Source organism: Mus musculus, chromosome 14 (genome assembly GCF_000001635.26).
Source record: "Mus musculus strain C57BL/6J chromosome 14, GRCm38.p6 C57BL/6J".
Lineage (NCBI taxonomy): Eukaryota > Metazoa > Chordata > Mammalia > Rodentia > Muridae > Mus > Mus musculus.
This window is the reverse complement of record NC_000080.6, coordinates 39,280,542-39,295,756: the sequence shown is the minus strand read 5'-3', so window position 1 is coordinate 39,295,756 and position 15,215 is coordinate 39,280,542. Positions and strand designations below refer to the sequence as shown.

The following is a 15,215-nucleotide window of genomic DNA, read 5'->3' as shown; positions in this document are numbered from 1 at the left end:
AGCTTCCTTCAGTCTTTATAATTTTCTATCGTGTTTTGAGGAAGAAGTCACATGCACATCCCAAGTTCAGTTTTCAGCCATGCATGTAAGCTACTATTCTAATATTCAAGAGGTTGAACTCAAGCATGAAAATATTTTCATCATTTATCTTCTCCCTGTGGGTAGGAATTCTGGTAGTTATCCACAAACATTTTAATTACTATTATAAATAATAATTTCAGGAAGACATTAATTTTATTGACTATTATCTGACTATCAATTCTTTTTTCATTTTAGCCTTGTGAATATGTATCATAACAAAAAATTATAATAATTTCTTTTTTGTTTCCATTTGTTTTCTTTTATTACTAGATATTTTCTTTATTTACATTTCAAATTTTATTCCCTTTCCTGCTTTCCCCTCCAACCCCCCCCCCAATCCCATCTCCCCTCCCCCTGCTCACTCATCCACCCACTTCTGCTTCCCTGGCCTGGCATTCCCCTACACTGGGGCATAGAGCCTTCATAGGACCTAGGGCCTTTCCTCTCATTGGTGTCCTGCAAAGCTATCCTCTACTACATATGTGGCTGGAGCCTTGAGTCCCACCATGTGCACTCTTTGGTTGGTGCTTTAGTTCCTGTGAGCTTTGGGGTACTTGTTGGTTCATATTGTTATTCCTTCTATGGGACTGCAAACCCCTTCAGCTCCTTGGGTCCTTTCTCTAGCTCCTCCATTGGAGACCCTGTGCTCAGTCCAATGGATAGCTGTGAGCGCCCACTTCTGTACTTGTTAGGCACTGATAGAGCCTCTCAGGAGAAAGCTATATCAGGATACTTTCAGCAAGCACAAAAATATTATAGTAATTTCTAATTACCTGAATTTCCTGGTATCAGGATGGATAGTAAGACTAGTACTCTCTTAGAAGACTTATTGGTTGCCTTTTGATTAGAAAAATGTTTACATTTGCCCATCTATATTAGTACATGGTATGTGAAAGAAGTGAAATTAACACAGGATGTCTTCCCAGCATCCTTCCACAGAGACTAAGCTAAGGAAGCTTGGTCTGTGCAGATTGGTGGATTTAGCTTTTCCTAACTCTGGTATTTTAATCCATGTCAGTTTTGGAAAAATGAAATTGGAAGGAGTTTAACTTCATATCATGCCAGCCTGAGTTATCTATCATTGTTAAGGTCCTACATTTGCCATTCTATAAATTGTTAAACTCAAGCTGTTATTGTTTAATTTCTATGTATGTATGTGTGGGAGGGTGTTTTTAATTCATGTATGTGTTCTCCTTTCCATCCTTGGTACTTGAAGAGGCCAGAGTAAACTATCAGATCCACTGGAACTGAAGATATAGATGAGTCACCACGTGAATGTTGAAAATAGAAACAAGTCTTCTGCAAGAGCAGTCAGCGTTCCTATCAATCAAGCCATATTTTGAACTCCTGCGTCTTTCTTTCTTACTCTACAAGCAGTTGAATTATTTATTATTGTTGTTTATGTCCAAGCATTCTAGCCACAGTGCTCAGGTGGAGGTCAGAAGGAAATTCTCTCTGGAGTTTTGCTTCCCTTCTACTCCATGTACATTCCATACATGGCTTTAAGAGAATTCTTTTAAAATAGCTAATGTAGTGTGGATTCCATGTATTCCTTGAGGATGTGGCAGAAGCTTTGTTGTTTCTCCAGTTATTTTGGTTTGTGAGATTTCAAATCTTACCTGTAGATTTCTACAATATATCCATAATAGATTGCTCATGTTCCTTCTACCTTCAGTTTCTCTGACCATGGTTAATACTGTATATTTTCACATCTATCAAAATATCAAACCAATTGGGGGCTAAAAGTCTATTTGTGTGAGGGATAAATTTCTTGAATAATTTTAGGGAACTGACTGTCCCTGTCTGTTTTTGCCTGGACCTCCTCTGACTTTTCCCTTCTTTTGGATTAAACAAAATTTTACCTTTTTCTTTGCACAATTCCTACCCATCCTGTCTCTTTCTTTCTCTCTCTCTTTCTTCCTCTCCCTCTCTTTCTATCTCTCTCTTTCATTTCATCTCACAGACAAAGGTTACTTGATACCAATTCACATTGTTCTTTTCTCCTCTTTGCTTAGATGGCTAAAGACTGTCTATCCAAGGAGAGCTCTGGGATTCAGCAGTAGTTGGTGGTCTAAACACAATATGCCAAAAGATCATAAGCTTAGTAAGCAAACAAAAGCTATCCTCCTAACTTTAAAGCTTGTTCTACACACCCAGTCTTCTCCACTAGCATCCTAATATAGAGAGCTCAGAATGGTTGTTCTTCTGCTATCTACTGCAGATGTCAGTCCCTTCTAGATGGGAAGGGAAAGAGGTTGTACTGCTGGGAGAGACATTGAAAAGTTAATTTCAATCAAGACCACAGCTTCCAGTGAGTTAGGGCAGAGAAAGTTGACATGGGACAACAAGGTTGTGCTTGCTTTATCTGCTCTGCTGTTTCTTCTGTGGAGAACTAGAATCATCAAAATGTGGCAGGGAAACCAAAAATAAAATAATGTGCTAAAAATATACTGAGGAGAAAGAAGGAAAATCTCATTCTTTGTAGTAGCATGCAATGTATTTATACTGCTACAGCTGCTGGACCAGGTTTCTGGTGATTGTGGGCTGGTTATCCTCAGCTCCCTCCCCAGAAGGCTAATATTACCTTTAGCTGCTTTAAGCCTTCTGTATCATCACGGTTACCTATTGGAATAGACCAACAAACAACACCTACACCAAGTCCTTTCCTCTCACTGAGGACACAGGCTTTTCTGCATCTTAGTTTCTTACTGAATTATAAGTGGAAAACACATTGGTAGACAATCCCAGATCCTTTCCACCTCAATCACATGACTTATTATTATTCCCTTTATAGATTCTTCCTTGGAAATATCTATGGGTACTTTCTTTCAGTTTTCTGTAGCTACGTTTTGAAGTATATTTAGGTTTTATTATTTTACATTCTTAAGTGTCTGGATTTTCTTTACTCCATACTGTGACACAGTTGTTATAAATAAGTTGCAGTATTACAAATGTTTTTGGTCAGAATAGCAAGAAAAAGTAATTGGAAGAAACATGGGGAGAAAGTTTACACATAGTTCTAACAGAAATACTCCTAAGCAATAGCTGCCATGTTTGTAGACCATCAATGTAGCTTCTATAAGAGTCAAGGAATGTGTTTCTTAAAATCTTATTTATTTGTTTATCATTTGTAATGTACTCAATAAATAAATCAATAACAACCCTTCATAAATCCATTGGTATGTTGTGTAGCATCCTTGTTGGAGATAATTTTCAGAGTGGATATATTTCATTCTCTGTTTAAGGAGATTGTTCTAAGAGTCTTGTGGATACTCAACCCAGCACTTACTTTATCAAGTGTTCTAGTGACCTTCCTGTTGTTATGATAAAAAGTAATGACAAAAAGAATCTCCAAGAACAAACTGTGGGTTTTTTTTTTTCATTATTACATGTTACACTCAATCAATAAAGGAAGTCTGGGAATGAACTCACCTGGGAGCTTGAAGCAGATTCCACGGAGGAGCGCTGCTTGCTCTCAGGGTCTCATGCTTATGCTTAACAAGCTTGCTTAGATATTGTGCTGAACACAGTGAGATGAGTACAGCAATCAAGACCCCAATCCCTTCCCCAACCCTTTAGACACATTTTTAGGCCAGTCTAATCTAGGCTATTCCTCAGTCTAGGCTTTCCTTCTGATAACCCTAGGCATTGTCAAGTTGCCAATTGAAGCTTACAAGAAAAATAATACAGTATTTCTATGCAGCCAGAACAAGACTGTGTGTGTACTTTAAAATACTTAGAGCTGGGCATGGTGGCACGTGCCTTTAATCTCAGTAGACCAAAGGCAAAACAGGGGGAATTCTGTGTTTGAGACCTGCTTGGTTTACTAGTTCCAAGACAGTCAGGGATACATACATTAACTTTGTCTCAAAAAGACATCTAAGGATTTGTCAGGGTAACCACATACTTCCTACAGTGCTACACAAAAGTTCTGCATTTTTGTTTTGGGAGTGATGCCAAGGAAACAGATCAGTAAATGTTAAACACCTTAACATATATTTCCTTGAGTCGGTCTGATTCAAGATCTTTGGATCAGATGCAGAATTTAGGACTTTAGGGAACTAGCGATATTTGAGGATTAAAGGAAGCTCTCTAAGCTGTGACTTTCTTTCTGGATTATATCATGAAGATTTCATCTCTGTCTTCTAGCAACATAGCTGAGAGAATGAAAACCTCCTAACTGGCGGTGATAGTTCTTGAGAGAAGTGTTTTGCCTGGTGAATGATGACTCTGGATTTCAATAGGAAAAACCTTTGTTTCCTATTCTGATCCTTGTGATATTTCTATCACATCAACTGAAAAATAATATATCTCTTGCAAACACAAAGCATAATCTTGCTCAGTCAAGCTTTATACATAGAAAACAAAATTGGCCTATTCTAGTAGAAAATTCCATCAGTAAGTGAAGAGCGTTTCAAAGAAAAGAAATCAAAATAACTTTGTCTTGTTTATTAGATTTATATTTTACCGCTTTATGAATACAAGGCATTCACCTAATCAAGTCACTTTTGAAAGACGGGGTTTATGTAGTCCACCTTAAAGGACTCAGGAGTGGGGCCTTGTTTTGATGAATTATTTTTCAAAAAATATGCACAGTCAATAAAATATAATATAAATCATCCTACTGAAAATGTCAAATACATACACAATAATATATGGCAAGGCATACAGTTATTCGCTAGTATTAAGTACTTTATAATCATGATTTCCTTGGTCAATATAAAGTAAACAAAAGTAGGAGGTTCTAGCTGGATAAGTACCTCCAGACTTGAAAAAAAATTAAAGGAAAACAGTTTAACTATATGAATAAAATGTAGTCTTTTATATGTAAATGTTACCTCTTTGACCCAGATTGAGAATAGCCTTGGATAACACTAGGAGGCAAGGGTACCTGGCCAGACACTGAGGACTATTGCTTTGATGCATGATGATTCTGAGTAAAGCAAAAGTCCCAGGGTTCTCTAAGGTCTGGGGAGCATTGACTGCAGCTCCACCTGGAATCTATACATCTCCATCAGCTGGATGTTCCCCTCCCATGAAAGTGTGATGAAGAGTGAACTTGGAGATAGCAAGAATCTATATCTTTTTTGTTTCAAAGAAAATACAATCATGTGTTCCCATTTCATTCATAAACCCCAACTTCAATATGATTAAAAAAACTCTCAAACAACCCCATAAAAACTCGGCAAGGATTCATGTAATGAATTTAGTACATCAGCTGCCCCATTATTTAACACATAATGAACTCATTCCTGGAAATCTTTTGTGTGCAGAAGCTGAGCAGTTTCAAAGACAAATTAAATTTTCATTTCAAAATAATCACCTATCTCAATATACATTATTATTCCAATTTTTCTTCTAAAATATTGGATTTTCAAGGTCTGTTAGATATGCTGCCTTTCTTCAAAAGAATTTACACTTCTGTATGAAATATATTTACTTGATACTTTGCAGGGAGGGATGCATAAGGATAATGAGAAACCATTTGGGAAGCACAACCAGGAAATTGCTGTCAGAAGTTGCATGTGAATAGTTACCATCCTCTTACCGATGGCATCCTTAGCTATTAATTTTTTTCTTCTGGTATGTATGAGTTCACTGAAAAGTGAAGCATGGACTTGTGATAATGATTTTTTTGGTAAATTTTTGGTAAAAGGCTATATGTATCACCACATGGAATATTTGTCAAATGAGAGAGAAAAATACACTCAGTATTTCCATTTGGACTATGAGCTCAAGACAGACACAATCTCACAAAACTCCAAGACAACTGAGGAATTAATTAGAATTTGGTGGTTGTTAGCAAGGGCGCTTATTTTTCTTTAATGGTGTTGGCCTGTAGTACATCAACTACATTTCAGGCTAGGAACTACCTCCAAGAGAAACTGAGCAGCACAAAGCAGATTGCATGAGGGGGAAAAAGAAGAAGAAATCTCAAGTTGGCTCAGTAGAGAGGAGAAGGTAGACATGTGAATAGTAGTGGGTGGAGGTGGGTATGATCAGAATTTGCTGGATGAAAAGAAAAATGATATTTTTAAAAGAAAATTATATATATATAGTCTACTATAGCTACCTAGAGATAATAATTGAAATATAATTTTGAATTTTTCTATATTTTCCCAATATCTAAGAATAGCTTTCATATGGAATGAATATAATTTTTATTTTATTTTATTTTTTTTTTCCATTTTTTATTAGGTATTTAACTCATTTACATTTCCAATGCTATACCAAAAGTCCCCCATATCCACCCACCCCCACTCCCCTGCCCACCCACTCCCCCTTTTTGGCCCTGGTATTCCCCTGTACTGGGGCATATAAAGTTTGCAAGTCCAATGGGCCTCTCTTTCCAGTGATGGCCGACTAGGCCATCTTTTGATATATATGCAGCTAGAGTCAAGAGCTCCGGGGTACTGGTTAGCTCATAATGTTGTTCCACCTATAGGGTTGCAGATCCCTTTAGCTCCTTGGCTACTTTCTCTAGCTCCTCCATTGGGAGCCCTATGATCCATCCATTAGCTGACTGTGAGCATCCACTTCTGTGTTTGCTGGGCCCCGGCATAGTCTCACAAGAGACAGCTACATCTGCGTCCTTTCAATAAAATCTTGCTAGTGTATGCAATGGTGTCAGCGTTTGGATGCTGATTATGGGGTGGATCCCTGGCTATGGCAGTCTCTACATGGTCCATCCTTTCATCTCAGCTCCAAACTCCGTCTCTGTAACTCCTTCCATGGGTGTTTTGTTCCCAAATCTAAGGAGGGGCATAGTGTCCACACTTCAGTCTTCATTCTCCTTGAGTTTCATGTGTTTAGCAAATTATATCTTATATCTTGGGTATCCTAGGTTTGGGGCTAATATCCACTTATCAGTGAATACATATTGTGTGAGTTTCTTTGTGAATGTGTTACCTCACTCAGGATGATGCCCTCCAGGTCCATCCATTTGGCTAGGAATTTCATAAATTCATTCTTTTTAATAGCTGAGTAGTACTCCATTGTGTAGATGTACCACATTTTCTGTATCCATTCCTCTGTTGAGGGGCATCTAGGTTCTTTCCAGCTTCTGGCTATTATAAATAAGGCTGCTATGAACATAGTGGAGCATGTGTCCTTCTTACCTGTTGGGGCATCTTCTGGATATATGCCCAGGAGAGGTATTGCTGGATCCTCCGGTAGTACTATGTCCAGTTTTCTGAGGAACCGCCAGACTGATTTCCAGAGTGGTTGTACAAGCCTGCACTCCCACCAACAATGGAGGAGTGTTCCTCTTTCTCCACATCCTCACCAGCATCTGCTGTCACCTGAATTTTTGATCTTAGCCATTCTGACTGGTGTGAGGTGGAATCTCAGGGTTGTTTTGATTTGCATTTCCCTGATGATTAAGGATGTTGAACATTTTTTCAAGTGCTTCTCTGCCATTCGGTATTCCTCAGGTGAGAATTCTTTGTTCAGTTCTGAGCCCCATTTTTTAATGGGGTTATTTGATTTTCTGAAGTCCACCTTCTTGAGTTCTTTATATATGTTGGATATTAGTCCCCTATCTGATTTAGGATAGGTAAAGATCCTTTCCCAATCTGTTGGTGGTCTTTTTGTCTTATTGACGGTGTCTTTTGCCTTGCAGAAACTTTGGAGTTTCATTAGGTCCCATTTGTCAATTCTCGATCTTACAGCACAAGCCATTGCTGTTCTGTTCAGGAATTTTTCCCCTGTGCCCATATCTTCAAGGCTTTTCCCCACTTTCTCCTCTATAAGTTTCAGTGTCTCTGGTTTTATGTGAAGTTCCTTGATCCACTTAGATTTGACCTTAGTACAAGGAGATAAGTATGGATCGATTCGCATTCTTCTACACGATAACAACCAGTTGTGCCAGCACCAATTGTTGAAAATGCTATCTTTCTTCCACTGGATGGTTTTAGCTCCCTTGTCGAAGATCAAGTGACCATAGGTGTGTGGGTTCATTTCTGGATCTTCAATTCTATTCCATTGGTCTACTTGTCTGTCTCTATACCAGTACCATGCAGTTTTTATCACAATTGCTCTGTAGTAAAGCTTTAGGTCTGGCATGGTGATTCCGCCAGAAGTTCTTTTATCCTTGAGAAGACTTTTTGCTATCCTAGGTTTTTTGTTATTCCAGACAAATTTGCAAATTGCTCCTTCCAATTCGTTGAAGAATTGAGTTGGAATTTTGATGGGGATTGCATTGAATCTGTAGATTGCTTTTGGCAAGATAGCCATTTTTACAATGTTGATCCTGCCAATCCATGAGCATGGGAGATCTTTCCATCTTCTGAGATCTTCTTTAATTTCTTTCTTCAGAGATTTGAAGTTTTTATCATACAGATCTTTCACCTCCTTAGTTAGAGTCACGCCAAGATATTTTATATTATTTGTGACTATTGAGAAGGGTGTTGTTTCCCTAATTTCTTTCTCAGCCTGTTTATTCTTTGTATAGAGAAAGGCCATTGACTTGTTTGAGTTTATTTTATATCCAGCTACTTCACCGAAGCTGTTTATCAGGTTTAGGAGTTCTCTGGTAGAATTTTTAGGGTCACTTATATATACTATCATATCATCTGCAAAAAGTGATATTTTGACTTCCTCTTTTCCAATTTGTATCCCCTTGATCTCCTTTTGTTGTCGAATTGCTCTGGCTAATACTTCAAGTACTATGTTGAAAAGGTAGGGAGAAAGTGGGCAGCCTTGTCTAGTCCCTGATTTTAGTGGGATTGCTTCCAGCTTCTCTCCATTTACTTTGATGTTGGCTACTGGTTTGCTGTAGATTGCTTTTATCATGTTTAGGTATGGGCCTTGAATTCCTGATCTTTCCAGAACTTTTATCATGAATGGGTGTTGGATCTTGTCAAATGCTTTTTCTGCATCTAACGAGATGATCATGTGGTTTTTGTCTTTGAGTTTGTTTATATAATGGATTACATTGATGGATTTTCGTATATTAAACCATCCCTGCATCCCTGGAATAAAACCTACTTGGTCAGGATGGATGATTGCTTTAATGTGTTCTTGGATTCGGTTAGCGAGAATTTTATTGAGGATTTTTGCATCGATATTCATAAGAGAAATTGGTCTGAAGTTCTCTATCTTTGTTGGATCTTTCTGTGGTTTAGGTATCAGAGTAATAGTGGCTTCATAAAATGAGTTGGGTAGAGTACCTTCTACTTCTATTTTGTGAAATAGTTTGTGCAGAATTGGAATTAGATCTTCTTTGAAGGTCTGATAGAACTCTGCACTAAACCCATCTGGTCCTGGGCTTTTTTTGGTTGGGAGACTATTAATAACTGCTTCTATTTCTTTAGGTGATATGGGACTGTTTAGATGGTCAACTTGATCCTGATTCAACTTTGGTACCTGGTATCTGTCCAGAAATTTGTCCATTTCGTCCAGGTTTTCCAGTTTTGTTGAGTATAGCCTTTTGTAGAAGGATCTGATGGTGTTTTGGATTTCTTCAGGATCTGTTGTTATGTCTCCCTTTTCATTTCTGATTTTGTTAATTAGGATTTTGTCTCTGTGCCCTCTAGTGAGTCTAGCTAAGGGTTTATCTATCTTGTTGATTTTCTCAAAGAACCAACTCCTCGTTTGGTTAATTCTTTGAATAGTTCTTCTTGTTTCCACTTGGTTGATTTCACCCCTGAGTTTGATTATTTCCTGCCGTCTACTCCTCTTGGGTGAATTTGCTTCCTTTTTTTCTAGGGCTTTTAGATGTGTTGTCAAGCTGCTAGTATGTGCTGTCTCCCGTTTCTTCTTGGAGGCACTCAGCGCTATGAGTTTCCCTCTTAGAAATGCTTTCATTGTGTCCCATAGGTTTGGGTACGTTGTGGCTTCATTTTCATTAAACTCTAAAAAGTCTTTAATTTCTTTCTTTATTCCTTCCTTGACCAAGGTATCATTGAGAAGAGTGTTATTCAGTTTCCACGTGAATGTTGGCTTTCCATTATTTATGTTGTTATTGAAGATCAGTCTTAGGCCATGGTGGTCTGATAGGATACATGGGACAATTTCAATATTTTTGTATCTATTGAGGCCTGTTTTGTGACCAATTATATGGTCAATTTTGGAGAAGGTCCCGTGAGGTGCTGAGAAGAAGGTATATCCTTTTGTTTTAGGATAAAATGTTCTGTAGATATCTGTCAGGTCCATTTGTTTCATAACTTCTGTTAGTTTCACTGTGTCCCTGTTTAGTTTCTGTTTCCACGATCTGTCCTTTGAAGAAAGTGGTGTGTTGAAGTCTCCCACTATTATTGTGTGAGGTGCAATGTATGCTTTGAGCTTTACTAAAGTGTCTCTAATGAATGTGGCTGCCCTTGCATTTGGTGCGTAGATATTCAGAATTGAGAGTTCCTCTTGGAGGATTTTACCTTTGATGAGTATGAAGTGTCCCTCCTTGTCTTTTTTGATAACTTTGGGTTGGAAGTCGATTTTATCCGATATTAAAATGGCTACTCCAGCTTGTTTCTTCAGTCCATTTGCTTGGAAAATTGTTTTCCAGCCTTTCACTCTGAGGTAGTGTCTGTCTTTTTCCCTGAGATGGGTTTCCTGTAAGCAGCAGAATGTTGGGTCCTGTTTGTGTAGCCAGTCTGTTAGTCTATGTCTTTTTATTGGGGAATTGAGTCCATTGATATTAAGAGATATTAAGGAAAAGTAATTGTTGCTCCCTTTTATTTTTGTTGTTAGAGTTGGCATTCTGTTCTTGTGGCTGTCTTCTTTTTGGTTTGTTGAATGATTACTTTCTTGGTTGTTCTAGGGTGTGATTTCCGTCCTTGTATTGCTTCTTTTCTGTTATTATCCTTTGAAGGGCTGGATTCGTGGAAAGATATTGTGTGAACTTGGTTTTGTCGTGGAATACTTTGGTTTCTCCATCTATGGTAATTGAGAGTTTGGCCGGGTATAGTAGCCTGGGCTGGCATTTGTGTTCTCTTAGTGTCTGTATAACATCTGTCCAGGCTCTTCTGGCTTTCATAGTCTCTGGTGAAAAGTCTGGTGTAATTCTGATAGGCCTTCCTTTATATGTTACTTGACCTTTCTCCCTTACTGCTTTTAATATTCTATCTTTATTTAGTGCATTTGTTGTTCTGATTATTATGTGTCGGGAGGAATTTCTTTTCTGGTCCAGTCTATTTGGAGTTCTGTATGCTTCTTGTATGATCATGGGCATCTCTTTTTTTATGTTTGGGAAGTTTTCTTCTATTATTTTGTTGAAGATATTAGCTGGCCCTTTAAGTTGAAAATCTTCATTCTCATCAATTCCTATTATCCGTAGGTTTGGTCTTCTCATTGTGTCCTGGATTACCTGGATGTTTTGAGTTAGGATCCTTTTGCATTTTGTATTTTCTTTGACTGTTGTGTCGATGTTCTCTATGGAATCTTCTGCACCTGAGATTCTCTCTTCCATTTCTTGTATTCTGTTGCTGATGCTCGCATCTATGGTTCCAGATCTCTTTCCTAGGGTTTCTATCTCCAGCGTTGCCTCGCTTTGGGTTTTCTTTATTGTGTCTACTTCCCCTTTTAGTTCTAGTATGGTTTTGTTCATTTCCATCACCTGTTTGGCTGTGTTTTCCTGCTTTTCTTTAAGAGCCTGTAACTCTTTAGCAGTGCTCTCCTGTAAATCTTTAAGTGACTTATGAAAGTCCTTCTTGATGTCCTCTATCATCATCATGAGAAATGTTTTTAAATCTGGGTCTAGATTTTCGGTTGTGTTGGGGTGCCCAGGACTAGGTGGGGTGGGAGTGCTGCGTTCTGATGATGGTGAGTGGTCTTGATTTCTGTTAGTAGGATTCTTACGTTTGCCTTTCTCCATCTGGTAATCTCTGAAGCTAGCTGTTTTAGTTGTCACTGTTAAGAGCTTGTTCTTCAGGTGACTCTGTTAGCCTCTATGAGCAGACCTGGAGGGTAGCACTCTCCTTAGTTTCAGTGGGCAGAGTATTCTCTGCAGGCAAGCTCTCTTCTTGCAAGGCAGGTACCCAGATATCTGGTGTTCGAACCAGACTCCTGGCAGAAGTTGTGTTCCACTCACTAGAGGTCTTAGGATCACGTGTGGAATCCTGTGTGGGCCCTTGCGGGTGTCAGGCGACTCAGCTGGCAAGGTAGCCGGGGCTCGAGTGGAGTGGAAGGGGTTTGTGCCCCAGATCAAGCCCGGGTAGCCTGCTTCCCTATGTACCGCAGTCTCAAGTTCCACCCGATTGGATTGGGGCAGGCACTGTGGTCCACTCACCAGAGGTCTTAGGGTCCCGTGGGTAGTCCCGTGTGGACCCTTGCGGGTGTTGGGCAAGACTCTGCTGGCAAGGTAGCCCGGGGCTCGAGTCTCGAGTCGAGCGGAAGGGACTTGTGCCCCAGATCAGGCCCGGGTAGCCTGCTTCCCTATGTACCACAGTCTCAAGTTCCGCGCGATTGGATTGGGGCAGGCACTGTGGTCCACTCACCAGAGGTCTTAGGGTCCCGTGGGGAGTCCCGTGTGGGCCCTTGCGGGTGTTGGGCAAGACTCTGCTGGCAAGGTAGCCCGGGGCTCGAGTCTCGAGTTGAGCCGAATATAATTTTTAGTTTACTCATTTTGCAAATATAGTTGGCTTAAGAACATATATAATATATATAATGCATATATATAATTATATGTATAATTTACTCAGTGAGAAATGGAAATGTATCATCACATATGTGCATATATTCTCATGTTAAAGACACAATCTATGTAAAAGTTGTTTTATAATGCACAAATGTACATAAATTTTATATAGAATATTTATATGGATTGTGTTCTTGATCGTTGAAGCTCCAATTAATCAGTCATTTGGACTGAAGTGGGGAAGTTAGAAGCACATGATCTTTTCTGAGTTTCCCAGTTGGAGATTGTTTTTTGACCCTGTGACAGACATACTAAACTATCTGAGCTGAACCAAAACCTATAAGCACACCCTCAGTCCTGTGAAGGCAGGAAACCCAAGTGTAAGTGAATGCAAAGGTGGGCAGGCAGGAGTGGGTGGGTGGGTGGGGGAACACCCTCATAGAAGCAGGGGGAGGAGAGATGATATAAGAGGTTTCTGGACAGGGGGCTGGTGGGGGACTGGGGATAAGGAAATGTTATCCCCTGGAAAAGAGGATAACATTTGAAATGTAAATAAAGAACATATCCAACAAAAAGAAAAGAAGAACTTCTCTAAAATCTGTGAATTTACTCAAGGTGTGTTACAAGGCAATATTTCAATAGCGATTTTTTCATTAAAAATATTTTCATATTACAATGTTAAACCCTCTTTGAAGGGAATAGCTTCTTTACTGTAAACATTTCAGAAGAGGCATTTCAGTGGTGAAAACAAAAACCAGTTTCCTAATCTATATCTTTTCTTTGTTTCTTTTTTTTTCTTTTTTTTTTTTACATATTTTCTTTATTCACATTTCAAATTGTAATTTGAAATTGTACATTTCCTAGTTTCCCCTCAGAAAATCCCCTATCCTCCCCCCCACTTGCCCTGCTCCCCAACCCATCCACTCCCATTTTCTGGCCCAGGCATTCCCCTATATGGGGGCATAGAACCTTCACAGGAACAAAGGCCTCTCCTCCCATTGATAAGTCACTAGGCCACTCTCAACTACATATGCAGCTAGAGACATGGGTCCCTCTGTGCCTTTTCTTTGATTGGTGGTTTAGATCCAGGGAGCTCTGGGGATACCGGTGAGTTCATACTGTTGTTCCTCCTAGGGGGGCTTCAAACTCCTTCAGCTCCTTGGGTACTTTCTCTAGCTCCTTCATTGGGGACTCTGTGCTCTGTCCAATGGATGTCTGTGAGCATCCACTTCTGTATTTGTCAGGCACTGGCAGAGCCTCTCAGGAGACAGCTATATCAGTCTCCTGTCAGCAAGATCTTGTTGACATCTGCAATAGTCTCTGGGTTTGGTGGTTGTTTATGGGATGGATCCCCACGTGGGGCAGTCTCTGGATGGTCACTCCTTTAGTCTCTGCTCTGAACTTTGTCCCTGTAACTCCTTCCATGGGCATTTTGTTTCCCCTTCTAAGAAGGATTGAAGTGTCCACACTTTGGTCTTCCCAACCACAAAAGTACACACACACACACACACACATGATATGCACTCACTGCTAAGTGGATACTAGCCAAGAAGCTCAGAATACCCACGATACAATTTGCAAAACACATGAAACCTATCCTAGATCTTAAGATACATCGTTAGATTAAATACGTGATCTGTGACTCCTTCCCAGTTGTCTTTATAGGGTCTTTTGATCTAATTTGTTATATATCTGTGGCCAAAACTCATCAACACAATTTCCAAACATCACTGTTAATCAACAATTTAAGGAATGATAAATGGAAGGCAAGAACACTCATCCACTTGTGTCTTTTAAGGACTGAAAATGGTATTATAAAAGTAATGCGTTGGCATTTTATTTCTCACATATTTTCTTCAGTTTTTCTCAACAAGAAAATTAAAAATGCCATGTTTACCACACCAACAGACACAGAAGCATCCCTGTTTCATTATTGACTCTGAGAGATATGTGGCCAGATGATAATTTGGAAGTAGTGTATTTTATACAAACATTAATTCTTGATGACATCAACTATTGTGATTATGATATCAGAGTATCAGGTTTTCAGACTCAAATATTTCCTTTTAATATATATGCATATATACATACATATGTATATATTCATTTGATATATATATTTGTACGTATGAAATTTGAAATAACATATATATGAAATATATGTGTGTAATATTTTCATTTTAAGAATAGTCTACTCTTATTATAACATTTCTGTTTCTCTGCCTTCTCCTTATTCCTAGCACTGTTACACACTGCCACATGGCATCTGTGGAAGGCCATTTATAACAGATATAAACAGATATAAACTAGGGAACCAACAGATGTGGACTAGAAGATTCCACACAGTTGCTTGTAATGTGGAATGGTGAAAGGGTGATAACCCCTCCAGAAACCTTGGTTATTAGTTTTCCAATTGCCCAAACAATCCTCATTGTTTCCTGTGAATTGCACTTCCCAAAATGATTTCTTACAGAGCAAAGACTTTGGATATAAGATTGTGAGATGCATTCTAAAAGGATATCAAAATATTTCTGTTTTAAATAAATGTGGTCAATATTTA

The 15,215-nt window shown here is 39.0% G+C and overlaps 1 protein-coding gene across 10 annotated transcripts in view; it reads left to right on the top strand.

Moving 5' to 3' along the window:
• The window catches only part of Nrg3 (neuregulin 3), a 1,108,134-nt gene that overhangs the window by 177,479 nt on the left and 915,440 nt on the right, over positions 1-15,215 (top strand). The gene's annotated exons all lie outside the window — the stretch shown is intronic.